Below are 17,161 nucleotides of genomic sequence, written 5' to 3' on the forward strand. Positions count from 1 at the left end.
GAACGCTGAGGCTCAGAGACGGGTAAAGGCCTGTGCAAGTCTAAAGAGTTCACAAGAGGCTGAGCTGAGACAAGGGAAGAGTTAGACCTCAAACCAAGACCTCCTTCAGCTTTGCTTTACTTAACCTGGAGGTGGGGACAAGCACCCCTCTTGCTGTCCTTGTTGGCCTGCCCATGGAGGGTATGAGTGAACAGCTGGAGGCCATGAAGCTGTCAGCCCCACTCAGTTCTGCAGAGGCTGGGGTCCATGCAGTTGTGGGCCCTTTGCTGATCGAGATTCTCCTTTTCCTCCCTGCTGGGAGGCCCATAGTCACAACTCACAGGTTGATAATGTTGAGGTCGAATCCTGGCACACCCCTGACCTTGCTGAAACCCGAGTCCCCTGGCCCAGACTGGCCACTCAGGTCCTGGAGGTGGCCAGGTTGTGATTTCTGTACTGACTCAGTCATTTCCAGGCTGGACAACTCTGGTCCTATCCTTCTCTTTAAGCTGCTGTTTCCTTATTTATAAAGTGGAGACCATGGTACCTCCTTCCCAAGGTAGCTATGAGGGCTCAGTGGTTTAGTAAGACCTTACCCATGAGGAGCTGGCTTGGGTATGCTCTTGCATTACACAATAGCCCAGTCTGTGAATCTCCCTTAGTTGATGGTGACCTCCTTGAGGACAGGGAGCAGATGTGACTTGGAGCAGGGCCCAGCCAGACCCAGCAGGCCCAGGACCAGAGGGGACTGGGACTGGGTGGTGACTCAAACCCAAGGATCTGGTCCAGTTCTTTTAGCTCCATTTTCCTCCCCCACTTTTGGAGGCTCTGATCCTAGCCCCCGAGTCTGTCGTGATGCTCAGGCACTGTGGGGACCATGCAGGCTTGGGAATACTTGCGGGTCCTTTCTAAACAATCAGACTCAGACTCAGAGCAGAAAAATCAGTCACCAACTTCTGCCTCCAGGTATGGGGGAGGGGGACTCACACTTACTAGACGTCACCAGTCAGGGCTTTTCCCATTTAGCTGCCACTTCAGCTAATTCATCAAGACTGAGAGAGAAATATTAATACCTTCTCAGGGAACTGAGTCATTTGAAAAGACCCTGATGCTGGGAAAGATTGAAGGCGGGAGGAGAAGGGGACGACAGAGGATGAGATGGTTGGATGGCATCACCGACTGAATGGACGTGAGTTTGAGTGAACTCCAGGAGTTGGTGATGGACAGGGAGGCCTGGCGTGCTGGGGTCCATGGGGTCCATGACCCCCCTGGAGTCCATGGGGTCGCAAAGAGTTGGACACGACTGAGCGACTGAACTGAACTGAAATAAGGGTCACAGAGCTAATAAATGGGGGACTGGGAGTTGGGAGTGGCAAAGGAAGTGCTGAAGTCCACATCTGTCTGAGTCTTCCACACCACATGTATTTTTCCTTTTTTGCCACATTGGCCTCTCCTCGGTGGAGAGGAGGCCTGGGCTGCTGCTCCCTACCTCTCACTGGCCTCTCTGCCCCAGGCTGTCTGCCTTCCGTCATGCACCAGCTTGAGGTTCCAGACCAGTCCCAATCAGTGTGACTCACCTCCCTAAACCTTTCAGTGCCTCCCACTGCCCTCAGAATAATGACACCAGCTTCACTGCCTGCACTCCGCTCATGCCCCTCCTGAACTGTCCCTCGTGTCCCAAGCACAATAACACACCTTTGCTACAAAGGACCTCCCGTTTTACCAGCTTCACCTGGTGAACTCACACACTTCCCCTAAGACAGGTCACAGGTTCCCTTCTCTGGGTGACATCTCCTCAGTGTTCCAAAGGAGAATTATATGGTGCCTCTCCCAAGTCCCCGCAGGACTTCTTTTTATCTCCACTTTAGCATCAAGGAAGCTGAGGTTCAGAGAAGTTAGAACGGCCACTCAAGATCAGAGAACAGAGCAGGTTTAAACTCAGGTTCACCTAACATCAAAGCCCTCTCTCTCTCTTTCTCTCTCTCTCTCTTTCTATATATATATATATAAAACACCAAAGCCTCTGGATATATATTATATATATATAATTATATGTAATAATATTTATATTATGTGTATAACTATATAATATCATATAATATTTATTATAGGTTTATATAATATTATACATAACAAATAATATATATAGAAGCAGGATATATATTTATTATATAATTATTATATATTATATAAATTTATTATATATTATATAATATGATATGTATTATATAATATAGGACTTCCCTGGTGGCTCAGGTGGTAAAGAATCCGCCTGCAATGCGGGAGACCCGGGTTGGGTCACTGGTTGGAAAGATTCCCTGGAGAAAGAAATGGCTACCCATTCCAGTATTCTTGTCTGGAAAATTCCATGGAAAGAGGAGTCCATGGGGTCGCAAAGAGTTGAACACAACTGAGCAATTAACACACACACACATTATATAATATATATTTATATATATATATGTATATATCCAGAGGCAGGAGATAGAGAACTTTGGTGCTGGATGGACCTGAGTTTAAACCTGCTCTGTTTATATTTAAGCCTACTTTGTATGTATGCTGCTGCTAAGTCGCTTCATTCGTGTCCGACTCTGTGCGACCCCATGGACTGCAGCCCACCAGGCTCCCCCGTCCCTGGGATTCTCCAGGCAAGAACACTGGAGTGGGTTGCCATTTCCTTCTCCAATGCATGAAAGTGAAAAGTGAAAGTGAAGTTGCTCAGTCGTGTCTGACTTAGCGACCCCATGGACTGCAGCCTACCAGGCTCCTCCGTCCATGGGATTTTCCAGGCAACAGTACTGGACTGGGGTGCCATTGTCTTCTCCGCTTTGTATGTATATATTATAATAAATGTATATATATATATATATATATATATATATATGTAAAAGAATGTGCAGAGGTCTCTTTTAACCATTGCCCTCTTAAAATATGGATTTCTTGAGAGCTGGGATTTTGTCTGTTTTATCTGATATGTCCAAAAAGTTTTACTGTCTCAAAGAAGCTAGCACATAGTGGGTGCTTGATACACACTTGTTGCATGAAGGGCAGAATGAATAAGTGTGGATGATTTGAGGGTAGAGGAATGGTGTCGTGGGAAATCCTCAAGATTCCTGTTGGGTCCAGAGTTGGGCCAGACTTGGTGCCAGGATGAAGTTTTCAGACCCTTGGAGCCGGCTCCAGCTACACAACAAGGGACACACTCTCCCCCTACAGTCAACCTTGAGAGGCCGTTGTCTCTGGTGGCCCCGTGGTTCCTGGAATGCTGTGCCTGGGAGACAGTCTATTCGTGAAGAGGCAGGGAGCCACATCCTCTGAGTTCATGTTCTAAAAAAGGAAACTGCTGTCTGTGGGTAAGAAAAGCATTAGAACCTCAAGGCCTCAGCTTCCTTGGAAGGCATTTTCTGCCCAAGTGAGCCAGCCCCAGGCTATTCTGGGGCCTCTGTTCTGGGCAGGCTGAGGCTGGGCCAGCAGGCCTGAAGGGTGGGGGAGATGCACGCCAGTCAGGGGAGGAAATGTGGTCTGGGAACCCAAACAAAGGCTTGTGGATGGAGGGCTGGCGGCAGCCTTGACTCCAGGGCTGACCTCTGGGAATAGACACATAAAAGGAGGCAGATTCTGGGAAAGACCCAGCTGTTCCCTCTGTTCCCACAGATCCCGGGAAAGATACGGTAAGCTCTCGAGCATGATTCTCAATGTGCTGAGATGGAGCGCGAGGGAAGAGAGCTGCCCTCACAGAGAGCAGGAGCTGCTTTGGGTCCTGACTCTGACTTGGCCAAGTCTCTGTCCCCTCTCAGTCTCCATTGCGCTTACCTAGGAAAAGTCGGGAGTCCTTTCAAGCTCTCAACTCTATTCTGAGGCTTAATTCTCTCTTCTCTCTCCTCCTCTGAATTGGATTTACTAATCCCATCCAATTCTAATAGCAGTCCTAGACTCTGTTCATAGAGTCAGAGCTTTCTTTGCAGGTCTATAGAGGCTCTTTCGGAATCGTCTCCCTCTAGCCTAGCATTTCTTTTTTTTTTCTAATTAGAGAATATTTACTTTACAATGTTGTGGTATAAACATTGATGTAATGCCATACAGCAACATGAATCAGCCACAGGTATACATATGTCCCTTCCCTCTTGAACCCCCCTCCATCTCCCTCCCCATCCCACCCCTCTAAGTTGTTATAGACAACAGCTTTGGGTTCCCTGCATCATACAGCACATGCCCACTGGCTTTCTATTTTAAATACGGTAATGTATCTGTTTCAATGCTATTTTCTCAAAGCATCCCACCCTCTCCTTCCCCCACCTTGTCCAAAAGTCTGTTCTTTATGTCTCCTTTGCTAACTGCAAGTGAGATCATCAGAACTGTTTCTAGATTCCATGCTGCTGCTGCTTGGTCGCTCCAGTTGTGTCCCACTCTGTGCGACCCTATGGACTGTCCCCCACCAGGCTCCTCTGTCTGTGGCATTCTCCAAGCAAGAGTACTGGAGTGGGTTGCCATGCCCTCCTCCAGGGGATCTTCCCGACCCAGGGATCAAACCCGGGTCTCCTGCATTACTGGTAGATTCTTTACCAGAGAAGAATCTTTTTTTTTTTTTCATTGCTCTTTATTTTTATTTTTTTTAATATAAATTTATTTATTTTAATTGGAGGCTAATTACTCTACAATATTGTATTGGTTTTCCAGAGAAGAATCTTTACTGAGCCAACAGAGAAGCCCTCTAAATTCCATATATATGGGTTAATATATTGGTCTTTCTCTTTCTGACTTATTTCATTCTGTATAGTAGGCTCTAGAACTGATATTGGTCTTTCTCTTTCTGACTTATTTCATTCTGTATAGTAGGCTCTAGAACTGACTCAAATGCATTCCTTTTTATAGCTGAGTAATGTTCCATTGTGTATATGTATCACAACTTCCCTATCCATTCATCTATCAATGGACATCTAGGTTGCTTTCATGTCCTAACTATTGTGAATACTGCTGCAATTATGATTTCTTCAGGGTATACAGCCCAGCATTTCTGAAGAGCCCCATCTCCTGCCTCAAATCCCTCCTTCTGTACCAACCCCAATCCCACTCCTGCCTCAAATCCCTGATGTCCCATATGAACCGCCCCCTTAGCCCATTCCAACCAAAGCACCATTTACCCCCTAAGATGCCCAGTCTCCTGTGGTCAATGTTCAGTGAATTCACCCAAACGAGGACACCACCGGCAGCAAAACAATCACTACCCTTTCTGGATCTGGTTTATCAACAGTTAAATGAGGGCTTGCAGCTGACAGCAGCTTAGGCTGCTGACCGGCCGAATGCTCTGATTTTACTCCAAGACTGTTATTAGCCTGTGAAGTAACCCTGGTCACGTCATTCTTCTCTTTGACCTCAGTTTCCGCATCAGTAATTGAGGTGATCGGACCAGGTCGGTTTTGGTCTGGCGAGGTGGATAAAAGCACCGACATTGGACGCAGGAGATCTGACTTCCCTTAGTCACTGGTTCATCTTGCCACCCTGGGCTGGTCCCTTCCCAGGCTTAGGTCAGATGGCGAGGGTGGCTTATCTGCTCTCCCAGGACCCCTCTCTCCCTGCCCTTGACATTCCTGGGACTCTGGGAACAGGTCCCTTAAACCACTTTACTAACAACTCCCAGATATGTTTGTCTCCTCTCATCACTCTGGAAGCTTCCAGATTGTTCCTCAGAACAATTGAAGGCGCCTTAATCACTGTGTCTGCCCTGATGGCTGGAGAAAACTTGGCAAGCAGGAGCTTATATTCCATTATTTTCAAAAGGAAAATTAATATTGTATTCAGAGCCCACCATAAAAGACCAATTTTCTGAATGTCACTAAAACTCTCTTGGACATCTGTTAAACAAATCGCTAGGGATTGCTACATAACATGAAATATATAACCTCTATTTAACATGAAGTATTGACCTCATTGGATGTTCTTAATACACAATGATCCCGTAAAGTATTGGATAAAATTTTGGGGGCTTCCCCAGGGGCTCAGTGATAAAGAATCCGCCTGCCAAGCAGGAGACTCAAGTTTGATCCCTTGGGAAGATCCCCTAGAGAAGGAAATGGAAACCTACTCCAGTATTCTTGCCTGGAAAATCCCATGAACAGAAGAGCCTGATAGGCTACAGTTCACGGAGCCACAAAGAGCTGGAGACAGCTTAGTGACTAAACACAACACAACATATTTTTCTTTCAATAAACACGTATGTAATGTAAATTATAAGGAAATGACATATTAAAATGATCCCAGTACAAGAACCGTTTAACATAGTAAGCCAGTGTGCATAACCACACTAATTGATGATTTATTTGTCAGGTCTTAGTTGTAGCATGTAGGATCTCCGTTGCATCATGCGGGTTCAGTGGTTGCAGCGTAGGCTCAGTTGCCCCGAGGCGTGTGGGATCTTAATTTCAAGACCAGGATGAACCCGTGTCCCCTGCATCACAAGGCAGATTCTTAACCACTGGACCACCAGGGAAGTCACACATTGATTACGGAGTTACCTGAGTGAGTTGCAAGGTGAGAGGGGGAGTAGTAAGTGGTAGATAAGGTAGATAAGGTTGCCTGAGGTCAGTGTGTATTCACATCAAAGGAATACCTTTCTTGTGTCAAAGGAATATCTTTCTTGTCTTGACACTTAAAGCTCAGAAAGTGAGTGGCTGTGACCCAGTGACTGAAGCCATAGATGAATCATTTCAATAAATCATAGTGGACATCTGCTTGCTTTCCTTGACTTATAGTTATACAGCTCTGGGGACTGTCTCTCTTCATTGAATTTTTAAATGTGATACATCTGCTCGTGTCATGATCATACTCACTTGCAATCACAATCACTTTGCCTGCCTGACATAGGCACAGCTGAGAGGCCCCTGGCCATGGCCACGTTCATTCCATTTACGTGCCCCTCATCTCAACCACTGTCGCTTCTGCTCTTTCTGCTAATGAAGGCAGCCACTTAGGCCTACACACTTTCGTCCCAGGTTTTTCCCAGAAGGTATTTTCTCTTTAAATGTGAGGAAGATGTTAGCAATGATGCCCAGCACGTTTGAACAATGCTCTAAGTGGGTGTGCTCTGTGGAGAAAAGACTGAAGCAGAACTTGAGTGCAACCACATACTCTCACTAGGGCTCACCCATGACTTATATGCTCTCAGCAGTGCACAAGCCAAGTTATTAGACGGATATTCCCTAACAGTTTTGTAGGTCATCATCATGAGTATTCAGATGGCAAAGCATACCTGAACTATTGGCTATTTGTAATTTCCCTACCTGTTCTGCAGAAAAAGCAATCATTATTCCTGCTTCATAGATGGAGAAACTCAGAGGGATGAATTAACCAGAATGGCATCACAACCTGTCCTTGTTTGTTCCACCCACACATGGCCCCATGCACACCGACCCTGCTCCCCCACTTCTCTGACCCCTTTGGGCTGGGTAGGGATATTCCATTACCTTGGATCTCTCCTTTGGCCCTGTTCTTCCACACCCTCTAAGCCCATGTCTCTGGTGGCCCCCTTTCTCGTCCCAAAAGGCACAAATCATCACTACCTGTGTGGTCCCATGCTTTTTCATCAAGTGTGCCTGGGCTTCCTCTTCTCCACTACCTGCAGAGGAGGGCACCACCACCCTGGAGAAGGAATATATAGCCCAGCCTCACCCCCCAAGATCCCCAGGCAAAGGTCTGTGACCCTCACCCCCTGGGTGAGCAGATGTCCTCTGACCACACTGGATTGAGCAGAGCATGCTTCAGCCCTTTCTATATTGTCCTAGACAACCTGGTTTGCTGCCATGGCTTCAGCTACTACTCCAAGCAGATAAATCTTCATATGCAGCCCAGAATCTCCCCGCTAAGCCCCAGACACCCTGCCCTGGATTTAATCACTCTGTGGCCATAACCTAACCATCCTCTTGGGGTCCCAGCACCCATCCTCATCCCCTCTCCTCCTTCACCCTCTGTGGCTCATCAATAACCATGTCTGCTGATTCTGCCTTGGAAAATATGAATCATCTCCCATCCCGCTCCTCTCCACACTGAAACTGTCAGTTCTGCCCCAGGCCTCTCATCACTCCCTGGGACACTGCATCAGCCTCCTTGCTGGCCCTGCCTCCTCTATCCAGTTCATCCCCCTTGTGGCAGCTAGAGCTTCCATTCAAGTCTGTTCATGTCATCCCCCTCTGTTGAGATCCTTTTGTTTGTCAGAAATTCAATGTGATTTAGGTGAGGCAAGAATCAATTTGATGTTAGGACACTGGACTGTCTCAAGCAAATGTGAAAAGTACACGAGTGGAGGTCAAGGTGCCTTGATTCAAGTACCAGTAAAATACTCACTTGAGGTTTTGTGTTTCTGCTTTTCCTGGTATTTTAATTTCATTCTCTCCTAATTACACTACTTTCCTCCACAGGATGGGCAACATGGCCACCTGCCACTCCCAAGACTTAGCCTCTATTACCATCAACACCGTCTACCACTTTTGGTTCTAGGTTAAAAAAATCCCTGGGACCATCACTTGAGTGAGTGCCCACCCCTGGACCAGTCAACTGTGGCCACGCAGCAGGGTCATGTAGTGAAGGGCCCATCCCTGTGTATACCTACAGGTGGGAAAACTGAGCCAGGCAGGTAGCCTCCCAACTGACAGTGTCTACTGCAATGGCTCCTCATTTATTTTAGCGTTCACCTTATTTTTAAGTTGAGGTCACATGCAACTTAGAGAATTTGACCAAAGGCATAGATGTCCCTAGAAAAATAAACATCCTCACAACATTTTGCATGAAATTTCAACAGATTTGTAGACATTCTGTAACTCAGTTCAGTTCAGCTCAGTCGCTTAGTCGTGTCCGACTCTTTGCAACCCCATGAATCCCAGCACGCCAGGCCTCCCTGTCCATCACCAACTCTCGGAGTTCACTCAAACTCACGTCCATCGAGTCAGTGATGTCATCCAGCCATCTCATCCTCTGTCGTCCCCTTTTCCTCCTGCCCCCAATCCCTCCCAGCATCAGAGTCTTTTCCAATGAGTCAACTCTTCACATCAGGTGGCCAAAGTACTGGAGTTTCAGCTTTAGCATCATTCCTTCCAAAGAACATCCAGGACTGATCTCCTTCAGAATGGACTGGTTGGATCTCCTTGCAGTCCATGGGACTCTTAAGAGTTTTCTCCAACACCACAGTTCAAAAGTATCAATTCTTCGGTGCACAGCTTTCTTCACAGTCAGTTTATGGACCTCAAATTAAGACTCTCTGCTTTGGAATAATAGTCTTCTCAGGTGACTCAGTGGGTAAAGAATCTGTCTGCAATGCATGAGACACAGGAGACTCGGGTTCTATCCCTGGGTTGGGAAGATCCCCTGGAGGAAGGTATGGCAACCCACTCCAGTATTCTTGCCTGGAGAATCCCCATGCATAGAGGAGTCTGGTGGGCTACAGTCCGTGTGGTTGCAAAGAGTCCGACAACTGAAGCAACTGAGCATGCACGCATGCATGCCTTGGAATAAAGTCTTTTCCCTAGTTTCCAAGCCTCTTATGACCGAGTCTCACCTCTTCACATTGCCAGCACGTATTTTTAGCCATCTCTAGCTCCTTACATATACAAGGGTGCTTCACATTTTAGTTTGTAGTCCCTCATCCCCCTACCACACTTGCAACTCATCCTGAAAAACTCAGCTCATGGGTCATCTCCCTCAAGAAAACATTCCTGAATCCAGTCTGCTCAAGTTAAGTTTTCAAATTGCTTCTGTGCTGTGCTTAAGCTTTACCAGCTGAAATTACCAGGGAAGCCCTCCCAGATTGCCTCTAGATACCACCAAATATCACTACAAATTATTCTGTGTAAGGCTTGAAAAAGTTTGGGAAATTTTCCAGATAGTAAGAAAAGCATGAAGCACAGACATTGATGAAAAGCAATTCTTGGCCATCCATTAATGGTCTGAGTGCCATGGGGCCAATCTAGCCCACCTCTTGTATTTGTACAGCTTGGGAACTAAGAATAGTTTTTACATTTGTAAATGATTGGGAAATAAATCAAAAGTGGGATAATATTTTGTGATAGATGAAAATTATATGAAATTGAAAAGCCAGTGACTTGGCATTGTGTGGCACATAGTATCAAGTGTTTGATAAATGGTGGTTGTTAAGAATAAAAGGGCCTTCACATGAGGGTGACCAAGCTGATGAAAAGACTAGAGTTCAAGCCACGTGAGGACCAGTGATGGGCAGTGACTGCTCACCTGGAGGAGAGAGCTATAAACATCACCTTGAAGTGTAGACAGTGTGTTGTCAAGTGCCAGGACACAGGTAAAAATATTCTGGTGGTTCAGAAGGGCAGAACTGGGACCATCAAGTTTTGTCTAGGAGTTTCTAACCACCTGAGCTGAGTCACATTGGGCCAGGCTTCTTTATAATGTGATGGGTCCTGTCCCTGGAGGGTTTCCAGAGAACATCCATGCCATCCATCTAGAATGGATGCTTCCAGGACTTACCTGGCAGTCCATTGGTTAAACTTCAAGCTCTCAAGTCAGGGGGCATGTGTTCAATCCCTGATCTGGGAACTAAGATCCCACATGCCACAAAGTAGAGCCAAAAAAAAAAAAAGACCAGAAAGGATGCTTTTGTTGCAGGGAAAAGTCAATTCTGACAATATGTTGGAACTGTTTCTTTGACTTGTTTTCATCACTTTTGTTATTATGCATGCATGCTCAGTCGTGTCTGACTCTTTGCAACCCCATGGACTGTAGTCCACCAGGCTCCTCTGTCCATGGAATTTTCCAGGCAAAAATACTGGAGTGGGTTGCTGTTTCCTTCTTCATTTGTTATTATAATCATACTGGCCTGCCTCAGTCATAATGGCCTGCCCCTCTGCCTGACTGTTAAAGTGCTTTTGTTCAGGACTCTGTCCACCTATAGATGGCAGGAAGGGAGAAATTAACTCATCCACTGCCTCAGACTTGCCATTCTAGGACATATTTGCAAGATTAATGAACATTTTTTCTTTGTTTCCTCCCCTCATCTCTGATCTATAAAAGAACCGGGCATCCAGACCCTGATAAACCGGTTATTTTGAGACACTAGTCTGCCGTCTCTTCAGTTAGCCAGCTTTCCAAATAAAGTTATATTTCTTGCCTCAGCAATTCAGTCTCTGATTTACTGGTCTGTTGTGCAGTGAGCTGTGCAAGCTTGAACTTGGTAACAAATTTGGCTTAGCCAGCTGTTGAGTTCTGCCCCAAGGCAACAAGGCCACAGAAGTGGAGCCCAGAACCAAACCTCCAAAGTTGACTGATCCCCTTTGTAACCATTGCCAAAAGCCCTCTGATCATCACTAGCAGGCTTCTTGCCCCGAAATTAGGCAAACACGCCCACCCTGGTAGTCACCCTATAATGTCCTAACCAATCTCCTAATGCCAACCTTCCAACAGGAATTTTCTTTGTCTTGAGGCTACAAAAACTGGCTACCAACCCATGAAAACTGTGGACTCTCCCTGGTATGTCAGGGGTTGTCATCCTGCTGCACTCGCAGTGCCCACATTATCTCTGCTCTTTGTTCTTAATAGACTCACTCCTTTCTGCAATACTCCATGTCTGGAAATTCTTTTCCAACTCGTGTTTAGACTACCTCAACATTTGGGGGCACCTACAGGGACTACTCTCAGGGGATTCTCCCCCACCCTCCTTTCCTCTTTCTTTTCTTCTTCATTGAACCCTCTGTGAACAGGCAAATGACTGTGGTAGCAATTGAGGAACTCTGGCCAGGGTTACTCTCTGGTGTGTTCCAAAGGCCCCACTGCCCACTGTGCCCCAGTACCTGCCACCCAAGCGGGTGAGGGCCCTCCTTTCCTCTTTTCCCTCCTTCTCCCTTAAGTTGAGGACCAAGACAGTTAAAAATTGTTCGTGCACAGGTCAGGCACTTAAAAAACCTAATTAGGTCACCTGTTGTTTGAAGACTCCCATGACAGGATAAGGCAGTCCTGACTGACAGCATCTACTGCAATGGCTCCTCATTTGAGCTATTTGAGCATCTGCCAAATAGGCTATTTGAGCAGGCTATTTGAGCACCTGCCCCCATCAAGACAACTTCTGTGCAACATCAGGTATATATTGGTTCAAGTGAAACACTGAGCCCACTCCCCTGGCTGCTGCCTTCCCAGCAGGACTACAGGGCAAATTCCTCATCCTGTCTTCTCTGCTACTTTTACTTTTCCTTCCTTGGTCCGGATTAATTTACAGGAGCCTAGGGATTGTCCCTGCGGAGAAGGCAATGGCACCCCACTCCAGTACTCTTGCCTGGAAAATCCCATGGACGGAGGAGCCTGGTGGGCTGCAGTCCATGGGGTTGCTACAAGTCGGACATGACTGAGCAACTTCACTTTCACTTTTCACTTTCATGCATTGGAGGAGGAAATGGCAACCCACTCCAGTGTTCTTGCCTGGAGAATCCCAGGGACAGGGGAGCCTGGTGGGCTGCCGTCTATGGGGTCACACAGAGTCGGACACGACTGAAGTGACTTAGCAGCAGTAGCAGCAGGGATTGCCCCTAAGTCATCCCAAAAAGAGCCTTCTGTGTTTCAGGGAATTGTCTAAAGTTGAGTCACCCATTTGGTTCTGGGAATCTCCTTTCCTGTTCTTTCCTGCTCTAGCTGCCAGGAGCATTTTTGTATGGTTTGTATACTGGCTTGTGTCTGCGTGGATGTGCATGCTCAGTTTTGTCCAACTCTTTACAACTCCATGGACTCTTTGCAATTCCAGGCTCCTCTGCCCATGGAGTTTTCCAGGCAAGAATACTGGAGTGGGTTGCCATTTCCTACTCCAGGAGATCTTCCCTACCCAGGGATTGAACCTGTGTCTCCTGCATTGGCAGGCAGATTCTTAACCAACTGTGCCACCTGAGAAGACCGGACGTGCCTAAACATATGGTTTGTGCCATTCTGTGTCACAGGCTCACATCTCACCTCTCGTTGTCAGGCGCAGTTGTTGGGATGGTTGGCTATCTGTGCTGTTAGCTGCACTGTGTCTTGTCACATGCAGAGGGTTCGTTGGGATGCCTTCTGTGGCCAGTGAACTCTCAGTACCCCCCATTCTAAAAATGGGCTCAAGTGTGTCTCGAGAACCTCCCTCAGACTCACTTCTAGGCTGTAATCTCAGAAACTGGAAAATTTTGATGAGAAGAGGCTCCCATTCTTTTACGACAAAACTTGGAGTCAGTACAAAATGGGGAACCATAAAAATGACCTCTGAATGGCACATTACATTATAACACAATCCTCCAACTTGGTATCTTTACGTTCAAACCTTTATGGCACTCAGTCAGAATTCAGATCTGAGGGACTCATATCACCAGTATCTTTCTGTTGATGCCCTATCCCCTAAACTTTCTCTATCTCCCCCTCCATCAAATCTTTTAGACGACCCACTCCTTGACCCTTCTTGTCCAACTCCACTACAACCCTAACCCACACAGCACCCCATAGCTCCTCCACAGCTACCCCCTTATCAGTGCGAAAGCCCCACTCCCCTCCTCACTCAAGATCAAAGACTACACAATGCTAGAAAATAGATTCTAACATGCTTCCCTTAAGAGAAGTAGCAAATGGAGACATGAGCATCATCAGAGTCCATGCTCTATTTCCCATGTCTAACATTTCACGTATTCAAAGCAAACTAGGTTCCTTCAGTCAGAACCCCACCACTTTCACTAAGGAATTTCAGGCTCTTACCTCAGCTTTTGACCTAACCTGGCAGGACATTCATATAATTCTAACTGCTTGCTGTACACATGAAGAAAAGGCCAGGATCTGGGCCTTGGCCCAAATATGGGCAGATGAGGGGCATGCTCAAAACCCCAGTGAAAATCCAGCAGGGGCAGACACAGTCCCAAGAGCAGATCCTGGACATAGATACCAGGCAAATGATTAGGGGGCAGCAGGGAGGTGAACTGGGAGGGACTACATGACCATGTAGGAAAGGAGTACATCAAGGCTATATATTGTCACCCTGCTTATTTAACTTATACGCAGAATACATCATGAGAAATGCTGGACTGGATGAAACACAAGCTGAAATCAAGATTGCCGGGAGAAATATCAATAACCTCAGATATGCAGATGACGCCACCCTTATGGCAGAAAGTGAAGAAAAACTAAAGAGTGATGAAAGTGAAAGAGGAGAGTGAAAAAGTTGGCTTAAAACTCAACATTCAGAAAACTAAGATCATGGCATCCGGTCTCATCACTTCATGGGAAATAGATGGAAACAATGGAAACAGTGACAGACTTTATTTTGTTGGGCTCCAAAATCACTGCAGATGGTGACTGCAGCCATGAAATTAAAAGACACTTGCTCCTTGGAAGAAAAGTTATGACCAACCTAGACAGCTTATTAAAAAGCAGAGGCATTACTTTGCCAACAAAGGTCCGTCTAGTTAAAGCTATGGTTTTTCCAGTAGTCATGTATGGATGTGAGAGTTGGACTGTGAAGAAAGCTGAGCACCGAAGAACTGATGCTTTTGAACTGTGGTGTTGGAGAAGACTCTTGAGAGTCCCTTGGACTGCAAGGAGATCCAACCAGCCAGTCCTAAAGGAAATCAGTCCTGAATATTCATTGGAAGGACTGATGCTGAAGCTGAAATTCCAATACTTTGGCCACCTGATGTGAAGAACTGAATCATTGGAAAAGACCCTGATGCTGGGAAAGATTGAAGGCGAAAGGAGAAGAGGACAACAGAGGATGAGATGGTTGGATGGCATCACGGACTCAATGGACATGGGTTTGAATAAACTCTGGGAGTTGGTGATGGACAGGTAGGCCTGGCGTACTGCAGTCTTTGGGGTCGCAAAGAGTTGGACACGATTGAGAGACTGAACTGAACTTGATCACGTACCACTAGAGGGCAGGAGAAAGGCAGTCATCAAACCTGTTAATTACAGCAAGCTTAGGGAAGATATTTGGGCTTCCCTTGTGGCTCAGTTGGTAAAGAATCTGACCTGGGTTCAATCCCTGGGTTGGGAAGATCCCCTGGAGAAGGGAAAGGCTACCCACTCCAGTATTCTGGCCTGGAGAATTCCATGGACTGTGTAGTTCATGGGGTCGCAAAGAGTCAGACACTACTGAGCAACTTTCACTTTCACCTTAGGGAAGTTATTTACTCAGGACCCGTCTAAAAACCCTACCCTTTCCCAGGCATCAGTTCAGTTCAGTTCAGTCGCTCAGTCGTGTCCGACTTTTTCCAGGCATAGCTAGACCCAAAAACTAATGAGGAAAGGCTATTACTGTAGTTCATTTCATAAGCCAGTTAGCCTCAGACATTAGGCTAAAACTGCAAAAACTAGACCAAGTTCTCCAGGCATCATTTCTTATACTATTTGACATGGCCTTTAAGGTCTTTCACAATAGGGAGGAAACATCCAGGACTAGGAAGGAACAGAGAGAGGAAGAAAAAAATAAAAGTCATGCTCAGTAGATAGCTCTTGCTCTTTCCCCATCCCGCTCATGGCAGGCTAATCCGGGAGCGCCCTCTACTGGCCAGAGGCTGTCAATGACCTGTTTCCAATGTGGTCGGCCTGCTGCTGCTAAGTCGCTTCAGTCGTGTCCGACTCTGTGCGACCCCACAGACGGCAGCCCACGAGGCGCCCCACCCGCACCCGTCCCTGGGATTCTCCAGGCAAGAACACTGGAGTGGGTTGCCATTTCCTTCTCCAATGCATGAAAGTGAAAAGTGAAAGTGAAAAGTGAAAGTGAAGTCGCTCAGTCGTGTCTGACTCTTCGCGACCCCATGGACTGCAGCCTACCAGGCTCCTCCGTCCATGGGATTTTCCAGGCAAGAGTACTGGAGTGGGGTGCCATCGCCTTCTCCGTGGCCTGCCTGGGCACACTCAAAAAACTGCTCCATTCCACCACCCAGTATTCCTTGCCCTATTCGCTAGCAGGTGGCCCCTGGAAACAGAGCTGTCCTTTCCACCCTCAAGCGGGTGGGCCAACTCCTAAGATTCCCAGTGTCAAAGGCAAGACAGGACCCAATGCCTCAAAGCTCAGACCCCACTACTGCCGTCAGTGATCACTGATGCCAGGAAAGGAGCCAGACAGTCTCCCAGGTCTCGACCTTTTGGAGGTAGACGACTGACGATGCCTGGGGCTCAATGTTCAGGCCCCAAAGGTCCCCATAAGACCAGAGGAGCCCTGGGTAACCCTGGAGGTGATGGGGGCCTCTATAACTTTCCTAATTGACACAGAACCTACTTATTCTGTTGTAACTTTCTTCCCTGGTCCCACTCGCTATTTCTGATCCTCCCAACAGGATTAAACGGACAACTTAGCCTTGGCCGTTTTACACCCCACTACCACGTTACCTTGAAAATATCCTATTCTCACGTTCCTTTTTAGTTCTTCCAGCCTGTCTCATTCCTTTGTTAGGCAGAGACCTTCTAACGAGACTCAAAGCCACACAATCTTTCATTCTAACAACTATGGCTCTAAACATTGAATCCATTCCAGACAGTATTCCACACCATGTTACCGTCAGGTACCTCCAATAGTATGGGACACCTCTACTCCTGGCAGGTCTACCAACGCCTCCCCAGTACCTTTCCCAGGGTCCCACAATACCCTCTTAAGAAGGAAGCTTTAAAGAGGCTACAGCTATTAATTTCTGAATTTCTCAAAAACAGCATTTTATCTCCTTGTAATTCCCCATGCAATACCCCGATCCTGGCATTTAGAAAGTCTGATGATACATACCATTTAGTTCAAGATCTGAGGGCAATCAACCAGGCTGTCGTCCCCATTCACCCTACAGTCTCAAACCCTTAGGGACTCCTGAGTCAAATTCCACTGGGAATTCAATGGTATACAGTCCTAGGGAAAAAAGATGCTTTCTTCCTGTACCCCAGTTCATCCTGATCTCAATTCCTATTTGCCTTTGAAGGGAATGACCAAGACACTAAGAATACTCTCAACAAGTCACATGGATAGTGCTGCCCCAGGGGTTCAGAGACAGTCCTCACTTATTTGGCCAGGAACTAGCAAAGGACCTCTCTTCTTTACAATTGGAAGGCAAAAGCTGTGGGCTCCAATAGCCGTATGATCTCCTGATCTGTAGCCCAGATAAACAAACCTCAGATAAAAACACCATTTTAGTCTCAAACACTTAACAGAATGAGGATACCAAGTACCCCCAGCAAACGGTCAGAT

The sequence above is a fragment of the Bos javanicus genome, chromosome 3 (genome assembly GCF_032452875.1).
Source record: "Bos javanicus breed banteng chromosome 3, ARS-OSU_banteng_1.0, whole genome shotgun sequence".
Taxonomy (NCBI): Eukaryota; Metazoa; Chordata; class Mammalia; order Artiodactyla; family Bovidae; genus Bos; species Bos javanicus.